Genomic DNA, 11,133 nt, shown 5'->3' on the forward strand with positions numbered 1-11,133 from the left:
TGATCCTTTACCGTTTATCTGTTCTTCCCCTGCCTGCGGACCGCTGTAAGGCTTTAGAGCAACTCCTATTCAAACTTCTTTGGGTAGGAGGAAAGCCGTATGTCCGTAGACAGGTCTGTACACAGAAGCTTAGCGAGGGAGGCTTGGGGATGCCTGATCTGCTAAGTCACAAGCACGCAGAAAGATTGGCATTCCTGAGTCGGACACTGATGGAGGAAACGCCCTGGGTACCAGTCGTGGAGCAAGCTTTCCCACGGCTCATATCCAACCCTGCCGCTGAAGGTCGCAGAAGACCGGCGGGGGAAAGGTGTTTCCTGACCGAATGCCGAGCCGCCCTTAGGGCATTGCCGGGGTCCAGTGACCTTGCACGGCCTAGGTGGTTGCTATATAGGGATGTAGTGGAGGGGACTGCAAAAGACCCGCTGGTGGAGCGGCTACATCTGTCGAGGGGGGAAGTTCTCTCGCTGTGGAGTTGGGCGCCTGCCAGTAGCTACATCAACAACGCTGAATTTTCTATTACGTGGAGGCTAGTCCGAGACGCGCTGCCACTCTTTGGCAAACTAGCCAGGGACGATCATGATAGGGATTATTACTATCCCCCGTGCCCACGCTGCAATGATGAAGAAGAGGAGGAGACGAGAGAACACGCGTTCTTTCTTTGCAGCGGGGTGCGGAGTCTCTGGGAGTATGTCGAAGGGGTAACGGCTCGCATCGACCCCGAGCGGTCGGTGCCACTTGATTTAGCGTACGTAGTCGATAATGTGGATCCGCCGTTTGACAGGGAGAAACGGTTGGGGTTTCTAGCGATCCTAGCGGTGGCTAGGTTAGTGACGTGGGTTTCACGTCTGGACATTGTCTATAGGGGGCAGTCTGTTTCCGATCACGATCTGGTTGTTCGTTTTAAGCATCAACTTAAAACGAAAATCAGATGTGATTGGAAAAGATTGCCCCACATCGACTTTGATAGAAGATGGGTGCACAACACTAGTTTGTGCATCCGACGAGGCGCTAGATTTAAGTTCGTGTTTCCACCCTAGTGGTGTTGGTCCTAGGGTGCTGAGGTTTCTTTTTTCTCGGAACCCAGCCCAATCAAGACAAGTAATATAAGGTTTACCTTATAATATTGGGTAGTTTTAAGGCTAGATAGGCAGTAACCACCAAGAGTGGATAGCTTGTGCTTTTTATAGGGCCTAGATTAGGGTAGTATGCGTGTGGATCCTGTTCCCATAGCTTTTTATTTTTTGATAGATCGGCACTAGGAGAGCTTCCAAAGATGCCCAAAAGTCCACTTGTTTTATTTTGTCCCAGGCCTATTTTGCCCATTACGTACATTATCTTGGAAGACGCCATCCATCCCTATTATCCCCAACCCTAATTTATTTTCCATACATGTCCCTAGTTCCTCTACTCCCCTTTAGGGAACGACCTGCTTGCTTTCACCCTTTCCCCCCGGGGGAAGAGGACCGGAAGACAGTGGGCGTTTCATATGACAGACCAGCCGTTAGGTAGGGAGGGTCCCCTTACTAACCCGCCCCCATAGGCATTTTGTTAATTTGTTTTCTTTTTCTTTCTTTTTGAGTGTATTCTAGTTTGCCCCCCTCCCCATCATCTCACCCCCTTTTAAAAAAAAAAAAAAAAAAAAAAAATTTAAAACTCTTTAGTTTGTAGATATTTTTCCTTTTAATTTCTTGTATATAATGTCATATGTTCTTCTTTTATCACAGCGTGAATGTCGCCTGCCATCCCGTAAGCTGGGGAGCTGTTATTTTAAGTAGGTCCGGGTAAGAATGTTAGGCGAAACAGTGCGTGATAGAAACTCTAGTATAGGTTTTATAATAAAGTACTTGCTATCTTACGCAAGTCTAGCTAAGGACTAGAAAAGACCCCTTTTTTCCCCCACTCCCCCTTACTGGCCTTTGTGCCTAAGCTTCTTCGTACCCCAAATGAGGCCTTGGCAGTAGATAATGCCAAGGCCGGGGACGAAGGGCTAAATATAATACTTACCTTACTTCGGGTAACGTAGTCATGATCAAAGTGTAGTATCTGTTCCAAGACACGCACTAGACCAGACAAAGTTCTCGAAAGCAGGTGCCCACTTGGTCAGCCTTTTGACCACTTAAGGGTTTTATTTGTCCAGCCAAAAAGGACCGACCCCTTCTTTGGGTGAGTGGTCCTTTCGGCCAACTAACCGTTTGCTTTTCTTTCTTTTTTGCAGGTCCGTCCAGTGTCTGGATCCGACTTAAGCAGCCGGCAGGACTAGAGGTAACCGACGTGCCATTAGGCGAAGGCCCTCTAGCTCCGAATCGGCGGGTCGGTGAAGGGCACTGGGCCAACAAAAAAAGAGGCAGGCCTCTGCCTCTAACACCATGGGGGACGCCCCTGGTGTTGTGACGAGGAGGGGGAGTGCCACATCCGGTGGCACTCCAGTGACGAGAAGGGGGGGTGTCACATCCGGTGACACCCCAGTGCCGAGAAGGGGGGGTGTCACATCCGGTGACACCCCAGTGCCGAGAAGGGGGGGTGTCACACCCGGTGACACCCCAGTGCCGAGAAGGGGGGGGTGTCACATCCGGTGACACCCCAGTGCCGAGAAGGGGGGGTGTCACACCCGGTGACACCCCAGTGCCGATACCTGGGGATATCACCTTTGGTGATATCCCAGTGACGATGACGGGGGGCACCACGCTCGGTGGTGCTCCAGTACAGTGGAAGGTCCCGGGGGTCGTCACCCCCAGTTCGGAAGGGTCGCAAGCGTTCGGTAGTGCTGCGGGCAGTGTTGCAAATGAGGGGATCGCCACCCAGGAAGGCGCCCCCGGGACGAGCGAACGGGTCTCTGTGGTCGACACTAACAGGCCATGGATGCCGCCTACAACCGGGAGCCGCGAGGAAGTCGTCAAGGCCTGGAGTGACTTCATCAAGCAGACTCCAGGCGGAGAGGAGGAAGATATATCCAAGGCAGCGGCGGCGGCTAAGAAAAAGAAAAGGAGGCCTGTAAAACGTTGGTGGGTGCTCGATAACGAGACACCAACAGTACCGGAACAAACACAGTCGGCAAGGAGCAGCCCCCAAAAGTCGGCCACAGAGACCCGCAGAAGAACTAAATCAGCGGAGGTCATTGTTGTGGATGGGTGCTCCCCGGGGGGGGTGGAAACCAAAAAGCGTGGAGCCGGCTAAGAACGAGGAGTGGCCAGCTCTCGCAGGTACAGACTCACCAATCCCAGAGGAGCAAAGAACACCACCTTCAACTCCTGTGGCAGCAGTGTGGGACGGAAAAGTCGCAGCGGAACAACGGAGCTGGGGTCCCCAACCCAAAGAAACTAGACGCCCCCAGTACTACAAGCAGCTCTTCGACGAGAAATATAGTAGCTACGTCGAGGGGAACAATATCAAAGTCGTCCCGGAAGCCCTTGAAAAAATACGGGAAAGATCGGTATCCCTGTTAACCTTAGACGCGAAAGGGAAAGGACTCAAAGGTGTGCCAAAGGATACAATGATGGAGCTGCTGGGCGAACTCAACATCATGGCCCAGTACGCGGTCCGGCGTTTCAACGCCATGTGGGAGGTCCTATTGCCGACAAAAGAAGACGCTGAGAAGCTGGCAAGAGGTGACGTCGTGTGGAGAGATATCAAAATTCGACCGGAATATCTCTCCAAGAGGAGAACGACCATAACGGTAACAGGGGTACCGTGCTTCCTCGTCGAAGAGCAGCTGGGGGCCATCCTGTCCCAATATGGCGATGTGGAAGAAATTGAGGCCATAAAAGGACCTAGAAATATCCACACCGGGGACTACCGGCTCCAGATGCGGCTAACCCGCAAAGAATTCCACGGGATCCCAGCCCAATTTACCTGCGAGGGCTGGTCGATGATCGTCATAGTTGAGGGCAGAAGACCACAATGCTGGCATTGCCAGAAAACGGGTCACGTTGCACGATTCTGCCCTCAAAAGAAGACAACAACGGTGGCGACCAAGAAAACCGAGGAGGAAGCAGGAAGAAAATCAAGGGAGGAGAAGAAAGAGGACGAAGCTGGGACCAGTAAGTGGAGCACCGTAACAGCCAGGACAGCCAAGAAAGCAGAGCCGGCTCCACAAACCGTATCACGACCTACGGCGACTACTGCTAAAAGGAAGCTCAGGGGCAGCTCCTCGGGCTCTGAGAGCGACAATGACAAACACCAGGAGAAGAGAGAAAGAAAGGAAGATCAAAAAGACCAGCACCCTGAGCTTCCGGAAAAAACCACCCCCCAGGAAGAAGTTCAGCTTACCCCTCCCCTTTTCACTACCCAGGATTCAGAGATGGAGCAACAAGGAGCTCCGGAAAACAACATCATAGAGGACCCAGAAGTCGAAATACCAGAACACAGAAAGTCGGCGGCCCCTAGGGAAGAAAGGACCAGGAAACTCCCTTTCTGGCCTGGTGAAAAAATATGCACCGCCGACCTAAGCCATACGGTCAGTGACCTCAACGGCCGACAGAAAAAACATATGAAAGAACTGGAAGCCCTCAAGGTGGTCGATGGAAAGGAGGTCACTGACCCAAAGAATTTCAGCAACGCTCCATCTCTCATTACCTTCGTCCGGGTGAACAGGGGAGGTAGAGCTAAAGCCCTCTGGAGGATGATTGAGGAGGGAAAGACAGCCTTCTCAGGATTCAAAATTGTAGACGGGGAGCACCCATCACTCAGCAAAATAGCCAACCAATGTGAAGGGAGGGTCCCACTTTATGTTCACCCTTCCTTTTATAGGGCACTAAAGATGACGTTCCCCCTGGACGTGGGAGGCCTGGCTCGAGACGGACGGCTTACGTCCGAACTGCTCACGGGCAGTCTCGGTCAGGCCTTCGACGTCCTGACCCCCGAGGACTTTAGACCCCTAGTAGAGGAATACTACTAGATAGTGGAAACATGGAAACGAGCTTGAATATAGCTAGTTTAAATGCGAGGGGCATGAGATCCCGAAGCAAGGCTGTTCGCGTGCTGAGGGATCTCGTGGCCCTTGAGGTAGATGTAGCCACCTTGCAAGAGACCCACTTTGTTAGGGCCGGGGACTGCGATGTGCTGGTGAACGATTTTGATGTTTACTCAGCATATGGCAGTCTCTATAGCCGGGGGGTTTCTGTACTAGTGAGTCGCACTCTGTCTGCGACGGTTACACTTGTCCACGCGGACGCTCATGGGAGGTTGGTCGTGGTCGATGTTGCCGTTAAAAGCGGCGCGTTTCGGATCGTGGCAGTTTATGCGCCTAACATCCCCAGCGAGAGGGTTTCCTTTTTTCGGCGGGTGGAGGTGTTTCTCTCTTCGGGTCCGGAGCGGGTAGTTTTAATGGGGGACTGGAATGCCATCCTGGACCCCAGCATAGATAAGGTCGGGGGGGTTAGAGGGTCGGGAGGGTGTGAAAGCAGCCTGTCTGACCTGATGGCCTCGTGCGATCTGGTCGATAGGTTCCGTCTGGATCACCCCGGGAGGGAGATGTGGACGTGGCAATCTAGTTCGGCCGCCTTTACAAGTTCATACTTGGACAGGATGCTAATTAGAAGGGGCGACACAGATTTCCTATCTTGCCCCACGTTCCACTGGTTAGGTCATTCGGACCACAAACTTGTTTTGGCCCGTTTGAAATTAGGTAATAGGCCTAGGTTGGCAGGCTACTGGAAGATGAACGCCTCCTTATTGGAGTCGGTCGACTTCCGGGAGCAGCTGACATTACTAATTCAGAGGGAGTTAGTGGGGGCGGTTACCGGGAGTAGATGGTGGGTTAACCTTAAGGCTACCATTAGGCGCTTTTGTGTCCAATACAGCCAACGCCTCGCGTTAACTAGGGCTCGGACCAAAAGGCACTTAGAGGATAGATTGACCCGGGCGGTGGCAGGGGGGGATTCCCTAGAACTAGCTCTAGTTAAGGGGGACCTCAATCGCTTGGCTAGCGAGCGATATGAAGGTCAGTTAATTAGGGCTAGGTTAGAAAGAGTTTCCAACGAAGCCGTGAACGTTGACGCTGTTGAGCGTAAGGCTGCCCTAAGACGTGGCTCGGACGGGTACATTCGGGAGGTGAATAACCTGGGAGGGCGTCCTCTCGTGTCGACACGGGAGATCTGCAATGGGTTTCGGCAACATTTGGAGGAGCGCTTCACCAAACTACCCAGACTCCGCGGCCAGGAGTTTGGCAGCTATTTAGCTGGCTCGCCCCGCCTTACTGCGGCCCGAGCGGCTAGCTGCGAGGGGATGGTTACGGAGCGTGAGGTCATTACTGCGTTGAAGCAGGTTGGCCGCAACAAATCTCCGGGGCTCGATGGTTTACCTTACGAACTGTTCTTGAGGCTGTCGCCCATGTTTGTGCCCCTTCTGACGGGCGTGTTTAACCACTGGTTTGCCCAGGACTCGATCCCGAGGCAGGTAACCAAAGGAGTGGTCACGCTTCTGAAGAAGGGGAACCAACATGGAGGGGGGAATCTAGATGACTATAGGCCCATCACTCTGCTTAACGCAGACTTCAAGATTTTGTCCCGCGTTCTTGCGAATCGACTGCAGGCTGTTATCGGCGACTTGGTCGAACCGGATCAGAACTACGCTGTGAAGGATCGATCGATTCAAAACAATCTGCACTTGATTCGCACGATCTTAGAGGGGGTAGAAGACGACACAGAAGCCGCGCTGATCAATTTAGATCAGTCCAAGGCGTTCGACAGGGTGGACCATGGGTTCCTGAGGGCTGTTGTGGAAACCGCCGGCTTTGGTCCGGACTTCCGCAAGTGGATCTCCGCCCTGTATCGTGATCCCGCGGTGGTGGTGCAAGTTAATGGTAGGTTGTCGGAGTCCTTTGGGGTCTCCCGGTCGGTGCGGCAGGGTTGTCCGCTGTCGCCTCTGCTTTATGTCCTGGCGTTGGAGCCCTTCCTTCGCAAATTAAGGGACGAGGCGGCGAGACCAGTCCTACGCGGCATAGCTCTGCCTGGCGGCAAAGTTGCCAGGGTGTCCGCGTACGCCGATGACGTCACCGTGTTCGTCGCACGACGAACCGACATTGAAGCGGTGGTAGAGGCGATCGCTGAGTATGAAGTTGTCACAGGGGCCGTGATCAATCGCAGCAAGTCCGTTGGCCTGCGGTTGGGCGCCTGGACCGGGGTAAACTCGCTTCCAGGTGCGTTCGGCTGGACAGATGGCCCAGTAAAGATCCTCGGTGTGTGGTTCGGGCCGGACCTCCAGCTGGACAAGAATTGGTCGGAAGTACAGACTAAGGTCGAGTCGTCAGTAGGGACTTGGATTCGGAGGAAATTGTCCTTGAAGGGTCGTGCGGAGGCATGTGCTACATACGTGTTTCCGCTGATCCTTTACCGTTTATCTGTTCTTCCCCTGCCTGCGGACCGCTGTAAGGCTTTAGAGCAACTCCTATTCAAACTTCTTTGGGTAGGAGGAAAGCCGTATGTCCGTAGACAGGTCTGTACACAGAAGCTTAGCGAGGGAGGCTTGGGGATGCCTGATCTGCTAAGTCACAAGCACGCAGAAAGATTGGCATTCCTGAGTCGGACACTGATGGAGGAAACGCCCTGGGTACCAGTCGTGGAGCAAGCTTTCCCACGGCTCATATCCAACCCTGCCGCTGAAGGTCGCAGAAGACCGGCGGGGGAAAGGTGTTTCCTGACCGAATGCCGAGCCGCCCTTAGGGCATTGCCGGGGTCCAGTGACCTTGCACGGCCTAGGTGGTTGCTATATAGGGATGTAGTGGAGGGGACTGCAAAAGACCCGCTGGTGGAGCGGCTACATCTGTCGAGGGGGGAAGTTCTCTCGCTGTGGAGTTGGGCGCCTGCCAGTAGCTACATCAACAACGCTGAATTTTCTATTACGTGGAGGCTAGTCCGAGACGCGCTGCCACTCTTTGGCAAACTAGCCAGGGACGATCATGATAGGGATTATTACTATCCCCCGTGCCCACGCTGCAATGATGAAGAAGAGGAGGAGACGAGAGAACACGCGTTCTTTCTTTGCAGCGGGGTGCGGAGTCTCTGGGAGTATGTCGAAGGGGTAACGGCTCGCATCGACCCCGAGCGGTCGGTGCCACTTGATTTAGCGTACGTAGTCGATAATGTGGATCCGCCGTTTGACAGGGAGAAACGGTTGGGGTTTCTAGCGATCCTAGCGGTGGCTAGGTTAGTGACGTGGGTTTCACGTCTGGACATTGTCTATAGGGGGCAGTCTGTTTCCGATCACGATCTGGTTGTTCGTTTTAAGCATCAACTTAAAACGAAAATCAGATGTGATTGGAAAAGATTGCCCCACATCGACTTTGATAGAAGATGGGTGCACAACACTAGTTTGTGCATCCGACGAGGCGCTAGATTTAAGTTCGTGTTTCCACCCTAGTGGTGTTGGTCCTAGGGTGCTGAGGTTTCTTTTTTCTCGGAACCCAGCCCAATCAAGACAAGTAATATAAGGTTTACCTTATAATATTGGGTAGTTTTAAGGCTAGATAGGCAGTAACCACCAAGAGTGGATAGCTTGTGCTTTTTATAGGGCCTAGATTAGGGTAGTATGCGTGTGGATCCTGTTCCCATAGCTTTTTATTTTTTGATAGATCGGCACTAGGAGAGCTTCCAAAGATGCCCAAAAGTCCACTTGTTTTATTTTGTCCCAGGCCTATTTTGCCCATTACGTACATTATCTTGGAAGACGCCATCCATCCCTATTATCCCCAACCCTAATTTATTTTCCATACATGTCCCTAGTTCCTCCACTCCCCTTTAGGGAACGACCTGCTTGCTTTCACCCTTTCCCCCCGGGGGAAGAGGACCGGAAGACAGTGGGCGTTTCATATGACAGACCAGCCGTTAGGTAGGGAGGGTCCCCTTACTAACCCGCCCCCATAGGCATTTTGTTAATTTGTTTTCTTTTTCTTTCTTTTTGGGTGTATTCTAGTTTGCCCCCCTCCCCATCATCTCACCCCCTTTTAAAAAAAAAAAAAAAAAAAAAAAAATTTAAAACTCTTTAGTTTGTAGATATTTTTCCTTTTAATTTCTTGTATATAATGTTATATGTTCTTCTTTTATCACAGCGTGAATGTCGCCTGCCATCCCGTAAGCTGGGGAGCTGTTATTTTAAGTAGGTCCGGGTAAGAATGTTAGGCGAAACAGTGCGTGATAGAAACTCTAGTATAGGTTTTATAATAAAGTACTTGCTATCTTACGCAAGTCTAGCTAAGGACTAGAAAAGACCCCTTTTTTCCCCCACTCCCCCTTACTGGCCTTTGTGCCTAAGCTTCTTCGTACCCCAAATGAGGCCTTGGCAGTAGATAATGCCAAGGCCGGGGACGAAGGGCTAAATATAATACTTACCTTACGTGGGGGTAACGGTGGTCATTAAGGTCGTTCCCCCAGAGCGAGGCCCATCCATTGCACTGCGGTTGGGTTGACCTTTGCGATCGTCCTAAATGTGGACGACTCGGACGTGCTATTTCTAAGTGTGGGGTCTGCGTACGCGCTCACCCTGATAATACAATCAAAATCAGAAATCCTTCCCTACTTCTTCCAAGTACCTCTCACTCATAGGTCTGTACTCCCTCCGCTTAATCACCCTTAATCTCTGTAATACCAAGAAATACGCCATTTCTCTCGACCAGTTCATTATCCACTTCAATTCCAACGTTCTGATTGTATCTAATTTGCATGTAAATGTAATCATCGTTTAATCGTGAGGAATTCGTCTAGCTGTCGCCTACAGCTACTGAAAGTGTCTTCTTTCGATATATAGTGTGGAAATAAGCCCTGTTACAAAATTTCTGAACTATTTCTTATGATAATATTAAAATAAATTTAATATTTAATTGTCATTATATGATAATGTAATGTATGATTTCTATTTTTTTTAGAAACAAAAGATGTTAGTTTTTAAACAATGTCTGTTGAATTGGAGAGAAAATTAACCATAGATCAACATGAGAATGACGTACGTGCACAAGAAATATTCAAGTTGGGAAAAAAACCTCAAAATCAACAAAATCTTCATAAAAAAGGACGATTACTTATTACCTGGAAACTTCGTTGATCAAAGATAGACAACGTCCCCACACCTTAAGAACACCTAAATTTATCAAAAAACTTATAAAAAATGTTAGGAAAAAACAGACGAAATCCAAAAAGATGCATAAGACAAATGGCGAACAAAGCACAAACATCACCAAGGGCGATGTGAAGGATATGTCGAAGTGACTTATTAATGTCATCTTATAAGCTCCAAAGGCGACAGTTCTCTCTGCAGCCACAATTGCAAAGAAACTCATCAGAAATCGACGCTTGTTAAACCTTATTATCAGACAAGGCACGCTCAATAACATCATCTTCACAGATGAAAAGTTATTCTCACTTCAACATCCAACAAGCATCAAATTGAAAAAAGTCCTTGTGAGAATACCTGATAATGCAGAAAAGAGTTTCAAAATGAAGAAATCATCATCAGTGATGGCCTGAGCAGCCATTTCTGAAAGAGGGAAATCTCCATCAATTTTTTAAAAAATGCCAATAGACTATTTTTTCTTGTTCTTAACACAGAACGTTACATTGAGGACATTTTTAAATGTGAACTAACCCCATGGTATAATTCTGTATTTGTTGATTGCAAGATGGTGCGACAAGCTAACCCGCTCAAGTAACACAGACAACTTTAGTCCTGGATCAGCAAACAAGAATGACCTCATCACGTGATCTTAACGTTCTTGATTATTCTTTGTGGTCAATCATGGAGAGTGAATCCTTCTTTACTTCTTGTCAAAAACAAATACATAACAAATAAATATTATCAAAAGCAAGATAAGTTACTTTTCTACCAAACTGGATATTTTTTTGTGTTTTTATTCAATGTAACATTTTTATTCAGCTCGAAAAACATGCAGTGTTTACCGATGTGTTGGAAAATTCAAAATGGCACCCGACTGTCACTTTAACACGGTAAGTTTAGCAAAAGATGTTATAAATAATAAACTAGACAAAATACTGTTAGAAAACAACCGAATACATGTCAACTTATGTCACGGTAACATATATTGAGCGAATTTTTAACATTATTTTGTCTAGTTTATTATTTATAATACCTTTTCCCAAACTTACCCTCTCCGAGAGAGTCGGCCGCCATTTTGAATTTTCCAATACA

The 11,133-nt window shown here is 49.5% G+C and overlaps 1 non-coding gene across 1 annotated transcript; it reads left to right on the forward strand.

Moving 5' to 3' along the window:
• The first annotated feature begins 9,315 nt into the window (after positions 1-9,315).
• LOC145271569 (U1 spliceosomal RNA) lies at positions 9,316-9,478 on the forward strand. The gene has a single exon (XR_013865978.1). It is a non-coding gene; the product is annotated as a U1 spliceosomal RNA (small nuclear RNA).
• The last annotated feature ends 1,655 nt before the right edge of the window (positions 9,479-11,133 follow it).

This window comes from Euprymna scolopes, chromosome 46 (assembly GCF_053919585.1).
Source record: "Euprymna scolopes isolate OS-2025 chromosome 46, ASM5391958v1, whole genome shotgun sequence".
NCBI lineage: Eukaryota > Metazoa > Mollusca > Cephalopoda > Sepiida > Sepiolidae > Euprymna > Euprymna scolopes.